The 15,050-nt window shown below is 38.5% G+C and overlaps 1 protein-coding gene and 2 non-coding genes across 6 annotated transcripts in view; 2 read left to right on the top strand and 1 right to left on the bottom strand.

Annotated features, from left to right (window-relative positions):
* The first annotated feature begins 1,270 nt into the window (after nt 1-1,270).
* LOC118601046 lies at nt 1,271-1,377 on the top strand. Its single transcript, XR_004950151.1, has one exon. It is a non-coding gene; the product is annotated as a U6 spliceosomal RNA (small nuclear RNA).
* Nucleotides 1,378-2,335: 958 nt separating this feature from the next.
* LOC118601047 lies at nt 2,336-2,442 on the bottom strand. Its single transcript, XR_004950152.1, has one exon. It is a non-coding gene; the product is annotated as a U6 spliceosomal RNA (small nuclear RNA).
* Nucleotides 2,443-2,754: 312 nt separating this feature from the next.
* Nucleotides 2,755-15,050, top strand: part of AKAP6 (A-kinase anchoring protein 6) — a 504,258-nt gene continuing 491,962 nt past the window's right edge. For 3 of the 4 annotated variants that reach the window (XR_001594257.2, XM_016123631.2, XM_016123636.2), the window contains exon 1: nt 2,755-2,939. The gene's annotated coding sequence lies outside the window, so the exon portion shown is untranslated. Of the gene's footprint in view, nt 2,940-5,056; nt 5,120-15,050 lie in introns of all 4 variants that reach the window. The other variant, XM_036239029.1, reaches the window with a different exon arrangement.

Here is a 15,050-nt window from a genome sequence, read left to right as displayed (position 1 = left end):
TGGATAGGGTAGGACGACCAAAGGAAGGAGAAAAGAAATTCTACTTATTCTATAGATAAGCCATATTCCTTATTAAGGGTGCCATCTTAACACAAACCACTTTACTTCAATAAATGGAGCAGTGTAACCACCTCAGTACTAGAGGCTTGCACTTTTGGTCCTCATTTCACAAGGCACAAGGCTTTTGGGCAGTATGGTTTTAACAGTAGTTAAAATCAGTATTTAACACTAAAATTCCGGTATTTATTGCAAGTAGGTCTGTTCTGCATGTTTGTGTCATGTAGGGCTAGGATCGGTGCGGGGAGGTGTAAGGAAATACGAGAGTGATTCTCCAGTTCAACTCTATAATGTAATCCATCGAATCCACCTCTCAGGCAGAAAAGGTTTGCTTCAGCGTTCTCTGCGTACCAGCCAGCTGGAGACCTGACACCAAGGTGGCCCAGGGAAAAGACACCTGTGGAGGGCGTGGCTACCCATCGGGCTCCCCCGCCCCCTCCCGCCCTTCGCTTCACAGTGACGCCTGCGCAGATGGCGTGATGCCTGAGACTTGAGCAGAAGTTCGCAAAGCCGGGTGCTAAGTAGAGTGGTGCTGACGATCCAGAACTGAGTCGATGGGAGGAGTTTTACGGAGGGCTGGACGCTGGGCTCATTTCAACAGTGCTTTTTGCACCTGGCACAAGGGCCCTGTGTTACTGATGAAACATATGCGATACGTTCCATTTTTGCTGGAAGGGCCTGTACTCGACTTAGTGTCATAGTGACCCAACGCCCTAGTGACCCAGCAGGCCAAGAGATTTGGGGAGAGGCCGCATCGGTCATGCCAACCCAGCCCAGACCTCACCGAACCATGGCTGCTTCACGGACAACGCGTAGTTCGCTCGCTTGGAGCTCCAGGGCTCCGCGCGCGCGGGCAGGAGGCGGAGGGAGTTGGGGTGGACGTCCGCCGGGCTCGCCGCTCCCGGCATGCCCCGCGGGTCCAGCGCGGAGGCCGCAAGACCCACAGCCAAGCCTTGAGCGGGACGACGGGACCCTTACCCAAGGTGCTCCGGGCGCTCATTTGCATGTCCCACTCCACAGGTAAACCCGGCCAGTCATTCGCGGCCTAGCGCTCATAGCACCGACCGTGCGGGCCTCGTGAGGTGATTCCGTGGCAACAAAGTTTTCCTAGACGGCCCGGGGTTGTTTAGAAAAGGCGCGCGGTTCGGTCACCCTAAGCAAGAGAGGTGAGAGGTCACCGTGCCTTATATATGCTGGGGGCGGCGTCAGTAGCGTGCTCGCTTCGGCAGCACATATACTAAAATTGGAACGATACAGAGAAGATTAGCATGGCCCCTGCGCAAGGATGACACGCAAATTCGTGAAGCGTTCCATATTTTGTGCACTGCCCTAGCCTCTTCACACCGGGTGCTGATTAACTAAAGGAAAAAAAAAAAAAGAAAGGCTCTCTCTCCCTCCCACCAGATCCCAGCTCGCTCGAGTGGCGACTCTATCTACACGGTCTCCTGCCATTTCTCCATGGTCGCCGAGTCACATTTCTCTAAATGACCTAGGTAATCCTGGTGTCTGCACCCGGTTGCTGGTTTTTACTTGTTAAAATCTGCTTTTGGTCTGGGCAATAAACTTTTCTCTTGATCAAATTTCCATCATGGAACCCATCGTTTTAGGTAAACTGGCATTTCTGAGACCTCCTTAGAGGCCAGATGAAACAGGCATACAAATCCGGTCTCGGAAAGACTTGTGAAAGCAGATGCGAATGGGCTTGCTGTTTCCAACCAGTTTTCAATTGGTCTTGGAGCTCCAGGATCCATAAGCGCCGGCCAACATTGATCTCATCTAGTGTAACCACTCCATGGTAACGGCCTCGGCCTTTGTGCAGCTCACAGGCTGACTGGCTTATGCACTCAGGCCTAAGAACACCGAAGAATGTCCGAAAAAATGTCACAAAAGTTGACATGCGAAATGTGCACTAATGTTGGCTTACTTCTTTTATTAAGGATTCATTATTTTAGCAATAATTTAATAACTTAATTAGGAATGACTTGGTAAGGATTAATCAAGCAAAGTATGTGCCAGGCAGTCTTCTGAAACAAGAGCCAACCCACCTGGGTCTGGAGTGTGTTATTAAGGGAGTCAAGGCCATGAATAAGTCGATTTCAGAACTTTTTAGTTTTATGAGTCGATGTATTTGCTAATATCCAGGTGTAACTCATTTCAGATTGCCTTACATGATTATTTTTATGAAAAATCATTTTGCTATGGCAGGCCATACCTTGGGCTTTGACTCATTTCTTCTGAGGTAATCAAGCACCCGGTGTGAAGAGGCTAGGGCAGTGCACAAAATACGGAACGCTTCACGAATTTGCGTGTCATCCTTGCGCAGGGGCCATGCTAATCTTCTCTGTATCGTTCCAATTTTAGTATATGTGCTGCCGAAGCGAGCACGCTACTGACGCCGCCCCCAGCATATATAAGGCACGGTGACCTCTCACCTCTCTTGCTTAGGGTGACCGAACCGCGCGCCTTTTCTAAACAACCCCGGGCCGTCTAGGAAAACTTTGTTGCCACGGAATCACCTCACGAGGCCCGCACGGTCGGTGCTATGAGCGCTAGGCCGCGAATGACTGGCCGGGTTTACCTGTGGAGTGGGACATGCAAATGAGCGCCCGGAGCACCTTGGGTAAGGGTCCCGTCGTCCCGCTCAAGGCTCGGCTGTGGGTCTTGCGGCCTCCGCGCTGGACCCGCGGGGCATGCCGGGAGCGGCGCCTTCGGAGGCCTGGAGAGCGGGAGAGACGCGGTGGGTGAGGTAGCGGTGATGCCCCGAGGGCCAGGCCGGGCCCTGCAGGCGCCAGATTCCTAGAGCACGTCGTTTCCCGCTTAAACTTTCTCTGATGAGTAGCTAAAAAAAAAAATCAATCATTATCACATCTCGAAAAGTTAAGGTAATACCTTAATATCACCTAATATACACAATACGTTCAAATTTCCTTGATTATTTCAAAGATGCCTTTTATTGTTGGTTTGTCATAAGGATCCAAACAAGGTTCCGTCGTCCCACATTGTATTTGTTTGCTATGTCTTTTAGGGCTCTATCATCCTTTAATCCACCCCCCTCCCCACCCTCATACACTTCTCCATGTTATTGATTTATTGGAGAAACGAGATATTTGCCTGTGGAACGTCAGGATTCTTGCATTTGGCCCATTTTTTACTGATGATGTTGTTTAACTTGTTTCTCTATCCTCCATGGTACTTGAAAATTCATAGTTAGATCTAAAGGCCTAAAGGGATCCTGGTTCAATTTTTTAAGCATGCGTGGTTCATTGGTTGGGTGCATACTTCTTATTGCATTTCAGCTTAACGCTTGTAATGTGTGGCTGAACCGGTGAGTTCAGGTAAGGTAATCATCCTGACCCCTCCATTATAAAGTTTCCCATAAATCTTTCACTTAATGATTTTAGGATACACTGATGAACGGTGCCCAGGTAGAAGGCTGATGTTTTGTTGGTTAGTTTTTAACCCATTTATTTGCTCATGAGCTATAATGATATGTATTGTAACCCAAGGCCCCTGCCGTCCAAGTCTATGCCCCAAGAAAGAAAATAAGACCAGGAAAAGCAATAAAGTAAGAGTGTCGATGTCGTTCGAGTCTCTGGATCATTCGTGACATTTCCATAGTTCATTTACGTGAACTAACAAATTACCTTTCCTAATTAGGCTAGATTAGAGTTGTGTTTTTGCCTCCTCACTGCTAAGAGGTTCTTCTGGGACCACTTAACGTTGGTCTTGAGTGCTGGGTCTCCAGGCTCCACCTCTCACAGTGGGCTATCCTTTAGCTACATTTTCTTGTATAGAATCAACTGGGTAAGAAATTAGTCCCACCCACCCTCTCCTCTGAATGCAAGCTAATGTTTCTTTTCTGGATATTTTCGGAATGTTTTCTGTCAGGCTATACAATTATGGAAAGCTTCATCCAGTAGGAGAATGTGCTAGAGGCATTCAATTTTAACATCTTGGATTTCTTTACTCTGTTCTCATTTCTGTTACACAGTTGTCTTTCAATCCCCAAACTCTTGGGTTCCCCTACAGTCTTGTCCTCTTGTTTTCTTCTTCCCCTAACCTGCATTGCATACTTCACTAACTGAATACATTTACCCAGTTCACTTTATGCCTTTTTAATCATGCTCATGTCTTCACGCTATGCATTTACAATATTAAAACACTATTGGCTTCTGATAACATATTCAAGATTTCTTATTTGCATTTTGACAAAAACAATTCTTGCTGTTATCACTGGTTAAGTATATGTCAATCTACAATCACTTTCTTAGGAGGAGATAGTGTATCACATCTTTCATATAGGACATTTATGAGGTAATTGGCTTTTCAGTTAATCTTTTGTATCCCTTGAGTTAAGATTTGAGAAGAAAGAGTCTCAAAGGCATTGTTAACAAACTGACTTTAGGAGAAATTGCTTTAAAGGACTTTTCTTAGCTTATTCGATTTTTTCACAAAAATTTTAATTTTTATATTCTGGAACTTTGCTGGAACTTTGGACTCTATTTCTGATAATTGTTGTCATAATAGTTTCAATAATTTATATTAGCAGTGGAATAATACAATTATCTGTCTCTTCTCAGTAGTATAGAAAACTGTGGTGCATCTTACAATCTATGGCATTTTAGATCCAAAGAGATGTAGTATCTCATTTTTTGGAGAATAAAACAGGCTGAGATAAGTGTGTAGTGATTTCCCTGGGGCAATGCTGGCACTGGTCCTACAATCTTCTGGAGCCAAATCCTTTGCTTATTCTACTGCTCCTTGTAGTGTTAGTAAGTCATAATCTTTGCATTATATTACGAAGAAGAGAATGAAGACTTCAAGCCTGCCATTTTACAACCACTTTTCCCAGTTATTTAACTGTATGTAGCAGGATAGCAAACACTGACAAGTGGAACGTCTACCTTCTTTTTTTTTTTTTTTTAATTCACATAGAGGGAACATTCAGTAATATGACTCAGTTGGAACAGGCAAAAACCGCAAGTTATTTCCTTTTCAGGAATTTTGCTCTACTTAAAAGAAACTCAACCAAAATCCTCACATCCTCTTGAAAAAGGAACAGGTGAGTCACAGGACCACAGGACCTAGAACCACAGGACCAATGACCATCTTTACCTGATGTGAAATTGGTGAACTTCCCCTGGGGAACAGATTTTAAACCTGGGCTTCAGGTTGTAATCACAAGAACTTTTTAAAATATCAGTGCCCCAAGCTTACCCCTGAAAGTTCTGATTTAATCGTTTACTTTTCTCTGTCTCTCTACTGTGAGCTGTCAGCCTTCACAGATTTGCTTCAGGCTTGTCAGCACCCTTCTTTCTTACTCCCCTTTTTACTCGCCCCCCCCCCCCCAGGCCTTGGGACACACTGTTCATCACGTGAAGCTTGTTTGAATTCTCCACAAGGGCCCTTCCTTTGCTACTCCCTTCCTTTTATGGCCATACTCCCTTCTCTTATGTTTTACCCATTGACTCCCCATGATTCCTCCTAAATGTCTTACCTAAAAAGAACTTCAAGGATCTTTCAAAACCATTCCTGGGATTTCTTTCTTCAAGGCTCTGGTAGCTAACCTCATAAACTAAAGCCAGAGTGCTTTCCCAAACTTGCCTAGTGATAGATTCCCAGACTCAACTTCTTACAATGTGCAGAAAATTGACCTGTGTCAAGGCATTCAAAGGATGATCTTGTGTATCTCCCAGATGACCTATCTGTGTTTTACAGGCTACTTTTAGTGAAATGAGAAAGTCGCTGTGGTAAGGCTGCTGTGAAATTTTTGTGCATGGAAACCTTTAAAAGCAATCAGTTCCTTTAATTTGTAGCAAATAACCTCATGTTCTACTCCACTGGGGAAAAAAGTGAGAGACTATCAAAGATGAGTTTTCTTAATTTCTTGTCTTTATTACAAGTTTACCTATATTCATTCATACACATCTTTATTTCCTTTCTTCTGGTTTCAGAGGAGGTATACTTTTTATGGGAAAAATTTGTGCAAGAGTAGATAACTGCATTGTCTAGACTAGAGAATAACCCTCAGGATTATCTGATTCCAATTCTATCAAAACAGTCTTACAACTGTAAATTGTAGATAATCAACAGCTACACAAAATAATTCTTGTTTATAAACATGCAAAATCTGTCCTGACCAGTAGAGGTTCAATTGACTTCCCTCTACCATTGTGGAAGAAGCTATTTTTGCTTCCGTTTGCACATTCCTTTCAACATTTCTTTACTTCATATAAATTTGTGGTTTTGGTTTCTCCCTGGTTACATGTACCTTGTTCCTTCATTAATACATTCAATAAAATCTTCAACACATGCTTGTTTTGTATTAGGGGCATACTTTTTACTTTTTTTTTTTTTTAATTGTCTCTTAATAGTTTGGGAATCTTCTACTGAGATGCCCTATGGATTCACCTAACAAAACTGGGTATACTTTTCACCAGAGAAGTGCAGCTCATAGGCTGCTTAAAGCCCAGAAATATCTTTTTTTTGGCTCTTGAAATGACAATAGAACTGCTGATTCTCTGTTTTTCTGTGTTTAGTATTGTTCTCTATTAATTTTGTGATTTGTCTTTGATTGTTTACAGCAATAAATCTTTGCCCACAGTTGGTAGTAATGATTGGATATTTGATGTTATGATCCAACCATTTGATGAGCTCTATGAATGCATCAATGATGTGTTGAGATCTAGTCTCTATTGGGCAAGAGACAACAGAGAAACTAGTTTGTTAGTCTTGCTTGTTTGCCTATTCATCTCTCTGGGTTCAAACCAATTAAGAATGTTGTCTGCCACCAAGAAGGAGAACACTCTTTAATATCTGAACCAGTAAATTTTTTGTGCTTCTGTGTTTACTCTTGATTCATGACTGAAATTTCAGAATTGAAGCTATTAACTCTGTGTCTATATGTCTGTGACTGTAATTCAGAAAGATCTTTACCTCTCATTGTATGAATGTGTAATGTTTTCCTAAATTCATATGATATTAATACATTAGATTATAAAACCTAGTAAATTAAAGGATCCTTGTTCTGTTTGGCTTATAAGTGCTTATGTAAATATAATATTTCTATAATTCTCAAAAAATAAGGACACAGAACTTCTAAGATACAAACTGCTAGATTTAAAAGTTTTTGTTTTTTTTTTTTTTAAAAACAGCTTAGAAACATTTTAAGAATTCAAGTTCACATAATTTAGGTAAATCTTTGGCAAACTAAACTAGTTTGATTATTTGGCTTAATAATAATAGCTATGTCTTCTCTGATTTATCAGTGTTATGTATAATACAAGTGTACATTTTTATTATAGTTGGGTATGTTTTTCTAAACTTATACAGGTTTACTGATCAAATAAGCTAGCACTACTACTTAATGCTTGCTTATGAAACAATGTATATTTGTGTTCAAATTGCATGTTATTCTGATGAACTTTGTTGCATTAGTAATTATGTTCTATAGTATATCAACTTGAAGATAAATTTCCAGGATCTAGGTAACTTAAAATCTTGGATTGGACTTAAATTCGATTAATCAATGGAAAATAATTGGATATCTAGATGGTTTCTAGGTAAAATCAAATACTAAGGTATTCACTGTTAAGCATAATTATAACTTTATATACTTTTTCTTCTATTTTTATATACTACAGAAAGACTGTATCTTTAGATTATGTTAATGTACATGTTCATTTCTACCACTTTGAGAAGATGTATATAGGATATAAGCAACTGTAGAAAGTTGAATTCATAAGCTCTGCTAGTCTGATGAAATGCTGAGGTGTGACAGTTTACATTATCTACCCTGCAGCTTTCTTTGCAGAATAGAAGTTACTTTGGTTATCTCTTTTAAATTATTATAATTTATAGTAGTTTATAAATTAATATTATATGTTATAATGATTATAAATTATAATTTATATTATTATAAATTATAATAAATTATAAATGATTGAGACTACACTGAGAAGTAGTAGTTTCAGAGAAATGTAATTGTATGTGCTTCTAATTTTTTCAAAGAAAAGACTAGTTTTGTCTTAAAGAAGCAGCATGAAGTTTTTCTTTTTTTCTTTGAAGTTTTTTATATTACCTTTTTTTTTCTTTTAATCTCTCTAGTATCTGTAATGAGGTCTACGCTTTCATTCCTGATATTAGTAGTTTGATCCCTTTCTAATATTCTTGATCTCTCTGGCTGGAATTTTATCAATATTATTGTATTTTGTAAAAACTGTTTTTGGTTTCATTTTTCTTTTATTGTTTATTTCTATGTCATTGATCTATGCTCTGTATTATTTCCTTCTATTTACTTTAGGTTTAACTTGCTTTTCTTTCTCTACTTTCTTGTAGTGGAAATTTAAATTATTAATTGTAGACCTTTCCTTTTTCATATAGGAGCATTTAAGACCATAAATTTACCTCCAGGCTAGTTTAGCTGCTTTAGCTATACCCCACAAATTTTAATGTGCTGTGTTTATATTTTCATTTAATTCAAAATGTTTGCTTTCTTTTTTACTTTTCTTTTTCTTTGTCACATTGATTATTTAGATGTTTATATTTAGTTTCCAAATATTGGTGGATTTTCTAGGTATCTTTGTATTCTTTTTCTAATTTAATTTCTTTGTGGTATAATTTCAGTTATTTTAAATTTATTGAGACTTGTTTTATAGCCCAGGATATGGTATGCCTAGTGAATATTCTATGTACACAGAAAAAGAATGTGCAGTTATTGGCTGGGATGTTTTGTAAATATTAATTGGTCAAGTTAGTTGATAATATTGTTAAATCATGTATATTCTTACAGAATTTTTTTGTACTTCTTTAATCATTTATTGAGAGAGGAATTCTATTTGGCCTTTTAGTTTCAACAGTTTGTGCTTCATGTATTTGATGCTCTGTTGTTAGATACATGTACATTTAGAATTGTTATGTCTTCTTGAGGAATTTATCCCATTAGCATTACGAAATGTTTTTCAGCTATCACAACTACTAAAATTAACCAAATGGACTTTTGATGGGTATAAAAACCATGTAAAATAGAAACCCATCTTGTGTTTTGCCAAAGCTATATCCCCCCCTTTTTTTTTCCTGTGGCAACTCTCTCCACCACATTTTTTGTTTTTCGTTTTCTATCTTTCCTCACTAGAATAAAACTTCCAAAGGGTGAAACTTCATTTGTTTTGTTCACTGATGTATCCTAACTATCTGTCACAAAGTCTGACCTCAAAAAATACTTTCTGATTGAATTAACATATAAAAAAAGCTGCAGGAAGTAAAAGAACATAGCATTTCCGTGACTCTATACCATTTATGCCATGGTAAGATAGTCTCTGCTCACATAAGGGCTATTCCAGAAGTAACTGCTACACTTCAGCATGCTCTCATGCTATGCTTTAGCACAACTAGTGCCACAAAACTGTTGCTTTGGGTTCTCAGGGTCTTAGGAAGATCACAGAGAGATACTTCTTTGTTTTAACTTCCTCTTTGTATCTCACCCACCTCTACTCTAGCTAGGATTTAGTCCTGAATCATTCCAGAATGGTGAGTCTTAGTGACAGACACCCACATCTTGACCCCTCACCCTGGACTCCTATTATGAGAACTCCATTCACTCCTTCAGGAAGCTTTTTAGGCCCTCATGTAAGATTGACTATTTGGGCCAGCCTCACTGCTTCTAGGAGTGGCTCTATCTATTTCTGTTTTGTAAGGTAATTAGAAGTTTGGTTCTATTCCAAGGCCCCAGCTGCATAAAGCATTTACATTTCACATCTCCTTATCCACTCTGTTGTTTCACTTCCTCCACCAATTCTATTCATTTATACAGATGAAGGTTTTTGTTTTCCCAGGAAATTTAAGCCTCAAGTTCACCAGAAAACCTTGAGACTACCCCCATTGAAATATTTGATAATGTAAACTACAAATAAAACACAAATAAATCAAATCTTCCTCTCAGATTTATTTCTGAAAGGAGAAAAAAATCTCTTTTAAATTAATTGTGTGTTTGGGTATTCTGGATAGATCCCTAGGTCTGATGGTCAGAGTTCAAACCCCAGCTCCACCCCTTGGACAGCCCATATCCACTTGTGAAATAAGGATAGTAATAATGTCTGTCCTGCTCGCTTCTGAGGATTGATAGAAGGATCTATGTGAAATGCTTGGGTAAGTGCCATGTGCATTGCAAAGCTCTGCAGGTGTGTAAATAGCTGTTGTTGCCATGAGAAGCTTTTTCGGCTTTAAGATTTGCAGTGATTGAATGTTTTTACTCATTAATTCAAGAAAAGCATTTGGGTATTTGCATCAGAGGCCTTTACTACATCCTGAAGAGCACCTGCCTACAACTCATAAACTGAGAATACAATCCAGTATTCTTTGGCTGTTACCTTGGAAACTGGGAACACTTAAAAACACTGGAAAGGAAACAATATAACTGGGAGAAAAAGCACACTTGGGACCAATAGCCTTACTCCTCTGCCCCAAAGCTTAAAATATTAGGCACCTGTTTAAACGTTTCCTAATCATTTTTTTTTAAAAACCCACAGCTATGTACATTTGGGTATTCTTGTTACATACATGATGAAAATGAGAGATAAGATCTATTGTCACTATAGGGAAGTTAAGACTTAAATGTCATACTACTTTGTACCCACTATTAGCCTATTGGTTTTTCTTATTGTCTAGGATGCTATCAGCAGCTGTAAGAGTCCCAATGTAATCTAGGACATAAGAGGAAAAAAAAGAAATATCTAAGCACTTTATAGTGTTTTCACCAGAAACTCCTTCATCACTGTGGTACATATAATTCTGGCTCATGCTAAGCTTACAAACTACTTTTTTTCTGTATCCTTCATTGGCTCCTCTTTGTTTATGACCCATGACTGTTAAGATCCCCCCTCTCCCCAGCCTTAGTGCATGGGTCCTATTTTCCTTTTCAATATCTTTGGGTTAGCTCAGCCAGTTGGGGTTTGGTCTACAGAATGTGCCTATCTTATCTCTGGTTCAGTGGAGGACACACTCCTGTGTGCTCAATACTTACCTCCTCTGGAACTCATTTAATCCAGATTACTGGGATTGTGATTCAGTACATCTGGAGAGGAGCCCTGGAATCTACATTTTAATGGGCACCCTGGGGATTCTGATGCAGATTTCTCTGGACTACTCTTTGAGGATCAGTGTTCTCCAACTACTGGCCTGATTTTTACCTTTAATTTTTATCTTTTAAATTCAGTGAGTTTCAAAGTAATTTTCCGAAATAGATATAGATTTCTCTTACCTGTCATCATGCTTGGAACCAAAGTTTTGTGAATATAATCAGTGTAGTCTTTGTTCTTCCATTCCCTCCTCCTCATCCTCCTTCCTTCTTTTTCTTCACTCTCGTCTTGTCATTTACTAAATCTAGTTGGCGTCTCCTCCTCAGTCTTCGTTCACGTTACACATCATTCTCATGACCACCCCTCTAAAATGCCCACTCTCACCAACTCCAACCCAGACCATTGAAAGTCTTCTAACTTCTCTCTTCCTGCTTTAATCCTCTTTTATATAGCTGACTTTCACTTTGTTCAAACATCACTTTCACTGCGTCACTCACCTACTCAAGAATAAGTACTGATTCTCAGTCTCCCATATCAGAATTGAACTTCTTTCCTTAGTATTTTATGTTTTCTATTGACTGCGCTCATTACTCCAAAATTACGTGTTTTTAGTATCTGAACGAGTGCCTCCAGTTCATTATTTGGACAGTTTTTTTTTACTTTTGCATTTGAGTACATATACTCAAAATATATTCATTAAAAACTTTCATGGACATAGAACTACTTTGTTAACAGGGAATGTTGATATATTGACTACATTTTTATAAATTCCTTCCCAGAGATTGGGGCTAGTAAAGAAACCAAGTGGATTGATAGACTAATTGGATGAGAGCTTATGTTCTTCTATTTTATCACAGAGTTAAACTTCCCTTTGGTGGTTTCCTTAATTGGATTTCTCCTAATGAACTTTGACCATGCACTTTTTTACAGAGTGTCGAATACCTTTTAATATGTTTATTGGCAAAATTTTTCTAACGATAGACAGCCAAAGTTGTAAGTCGATATATAGGCAGTGTTAAAAAATATCTGTCTTAAGCAGTTGTATACTTAGTTAAACTGAATCTACTAAGACAAAGCTCTGATATGTTTTGAAAATTGGAAACAGTTATCCAGAAATTCAGGAGAGGTAGCTGGTCACTATCATAGCAGATCTTTTGGTCTTTTTATTCCAGTTCTTTGATGTCTCTGGTAGCCAAGGAGAAGCTCACCTTGGAAATGGTTTAAGTCCTTGTTAAATCAACATGTTTCTTTTCAGAGCACTTATCAGTGAGGGTGGCCATCATCCACTACCTTGAGAAAGACTTATAGTTCTTAGCCTCTTTTCACCACAGCATAACATCCCTTAGGGATACCCCGCTTTCTGACAATAACAGAGGTGTACTAAATGTTCTCAAAGGAGTTCTTTTCCTCTTCTTTGGGTAAGATGGGCAGTGTATGTGTCATCTGAAAAATTTCCTCAGTGGTTCTGAAATCCCCATCTATTTTCCATTGGGATTCATAGCTTTCAAATCTCTTAATTGCTCCTTCTTTAAAATTTATCAGCTCGATTTATCGATTTCTGAAAGATTTATGGTAAAATTTACCTTTGTATTTATAGTTTTGAAAAAGTTTTCATTGTAATTCTATCACTTTTGCTTTGTATAATTAGGTGCTTACAAGTTCAAGATTGTTATGTCTTCTTGGAATGTTTCTTTTTATCTTTATCTAGTGTACTTCTTTATTTCTGTTAGTGCTGCTGCATTAATTTTTATATTGTCTGGCATTACTATTGCTAAGTATATTTTCTTTTTGGTTAATATTTGCTTGGCATATCTTTGTCCATATCTTTATTTTAAAACATTTGGAGTCATTTTAAAAAATTGTTTTCTTGTAAATAACATTATTTGAATCTTTAAAAAATTGACCCACTCTCTTAGCCCACTTTTTAATAAGTAGATTTAATCCAGGGGTCATCAACTTTTTCCTGTAAAGAGCCAGATAGTTAATATTTTTGGCTCTGTGGGCCGTATAGTCTCTTGTAATTACTAAAACTTAGCCACTGAGAATACATAAATGAATGCACATGGCCAGCTTTGTGGTCTGCCAGGCATAGTCTGCCAACCCCTGGACTTAATCCATTTACGTTTTCATGATTGATAATATATTTGGACTTATTTCAGTCATCTTATTTTGTGTTTTCTGTTTATCATCTGCGTTACTCAGGGCAGTGCTAGCTGAGGTTACAGATGAACCCAGAAACCTCACTGGCTTAACACAACAGAAGTATATATTTTGATATGTAAAATCCAATCAGTGGCATGGAGGGGATAATGTACCTCATACAGGCTTTCAGGAACCCGGGCTTCTTTCATTTAGTGGCTCTTCCTCTCTCAACATGCGAGTTCAAAAATCATCAAAGAAAGGGAAAGAAAAGGTAAAGAAAGCACATCTGCTTCTTAACCACAGCAGCCTGAAAGTTATTTACATCATTATTGCTCACATTTTGTTGACGAGAACTGTCACAAGGTCCCACCTAGAAGCAAGATGGGGGGGGGGGGAAATGTAGTTCCTGGCATGATGGCAGCAGTTCTTTACTATGGTAGAGGAATACAAATCTTTGGCAGACATCTGGGCACTTCTGCCACAGCTACCCTCTTCTTTTTTTTCTGCCTCCTGTGGGATCGGTAAATATTTTTCTCTTCTCCTTTATTCCCTTTGTTAGCTTAGTATATTTCTCTTATTTTAGCAGTTATGCTTATAGTTTTAACATGTATACTTCATTTTAAAAATTTCTATAAAACTTATATTTATTTAGTATATCTCTTCTCTTCTGGATAAGGATCTCTTTGTTCCTCCCCTCCCCTTACACAGACACTCCCACATCTTTCTTTTTATCATTATTTAGGATTTTATTTCAAGTTTTAAAAAACCCACAACAATAGTTGTTATTTTTATGGTTAAATATAACATTATGTTTTTATCAGTTTCTATTTTTATTGCTGAAGTGCATTCTTTAAGTGTTTATTTTCAGAGAGAGTCTCTGGGTGGGAAGCTCCTTTAGTTTATTATACCTAAAGAGCTGGGTATAGAATTCAAGGTGGATAATTATTTCTCTCAGTATGTGGAAGATGTTATTCCATTTGCTTTTGGCATTGATTGTTGCTGATGATAAATTTAATGTCGTTCTAATTGTTAAATCCTTCAGAGGAATATGTCTTTTTCTCTGTATTAACTTTTACAGTGTTTAATAGTTCAACTATACACTATGGTTGTGGATTTATTTTTATTGAATCATTTTGCCTCTCAGAGTGTATTTTCAAACTGTGGACTCTTTTACTTTAATTCTTGAAAATTATTAGCCACTAACCCTCCCCCCCCCCTTTTTTTTTAACCCTTTGAATATTGCTTCTTTTCCATTAACTATCTGCTCCTGTGGAATTGATTAAATGTGCCTGTTTTTGTTTCAGTTTTTAAATGTTATTCTTTCTTTTATTTCTGTGAGGGTCCTAAAAATACATAAACACTTTTTAGATTATTCTCTTATTTTCATTGCATTTGCAATGTTGGCTGACTTTTGTTGGTTGTCTTTCTTTATTGAGAGATTCTCACTTTGTCTTTCCCTCATCTCTCCCTGGATGGTTGTCTCTACCCCAAGCCCCCAGGGACCTCTATTCAGAACCAGGTATTACATGGGCAGTGGGAGAGTCCTGCCCTCTGTGCTACTGAATAGGTCACAGGCCTAGTTCCTGCATTCATTTGTGGGCAGCCTTGCTCAGGTCCTCATTCCGGTCAGCTTAATTTCAGGACTGTGTGGGTTTCCTCCTGTTTTCCTAAGTTTGCCATTTAACAGGAGGCTTAATTAACCTCAGGCAGCAGCTGCAGTAGCCCTCATGTCATGGCTAGGGTGGGCAGGACACACTGGTCCATGTTTGATTCCTC

Source organism: Rousettus aegyptiacus, unplaced genomic scaffold, assembly GCF_014176215.1.
Source record: "Rousettus aegyptiacus isolate mRouAeg1 unplaced genomic scaffold, mRouAeg1.p scaffold_m13_p_3, whole genome shotgun sequence".
Classification (NCBI taxonomy): Eukaryota; Metazoa; Chordata; class Mammalia; order Chiroptera; family Pteropodidae; genus Rousettus; species Rousettus aegyptiacus.
This window is presented reverse-complemented; position numbering and strand designations above follow the sequence as displayed.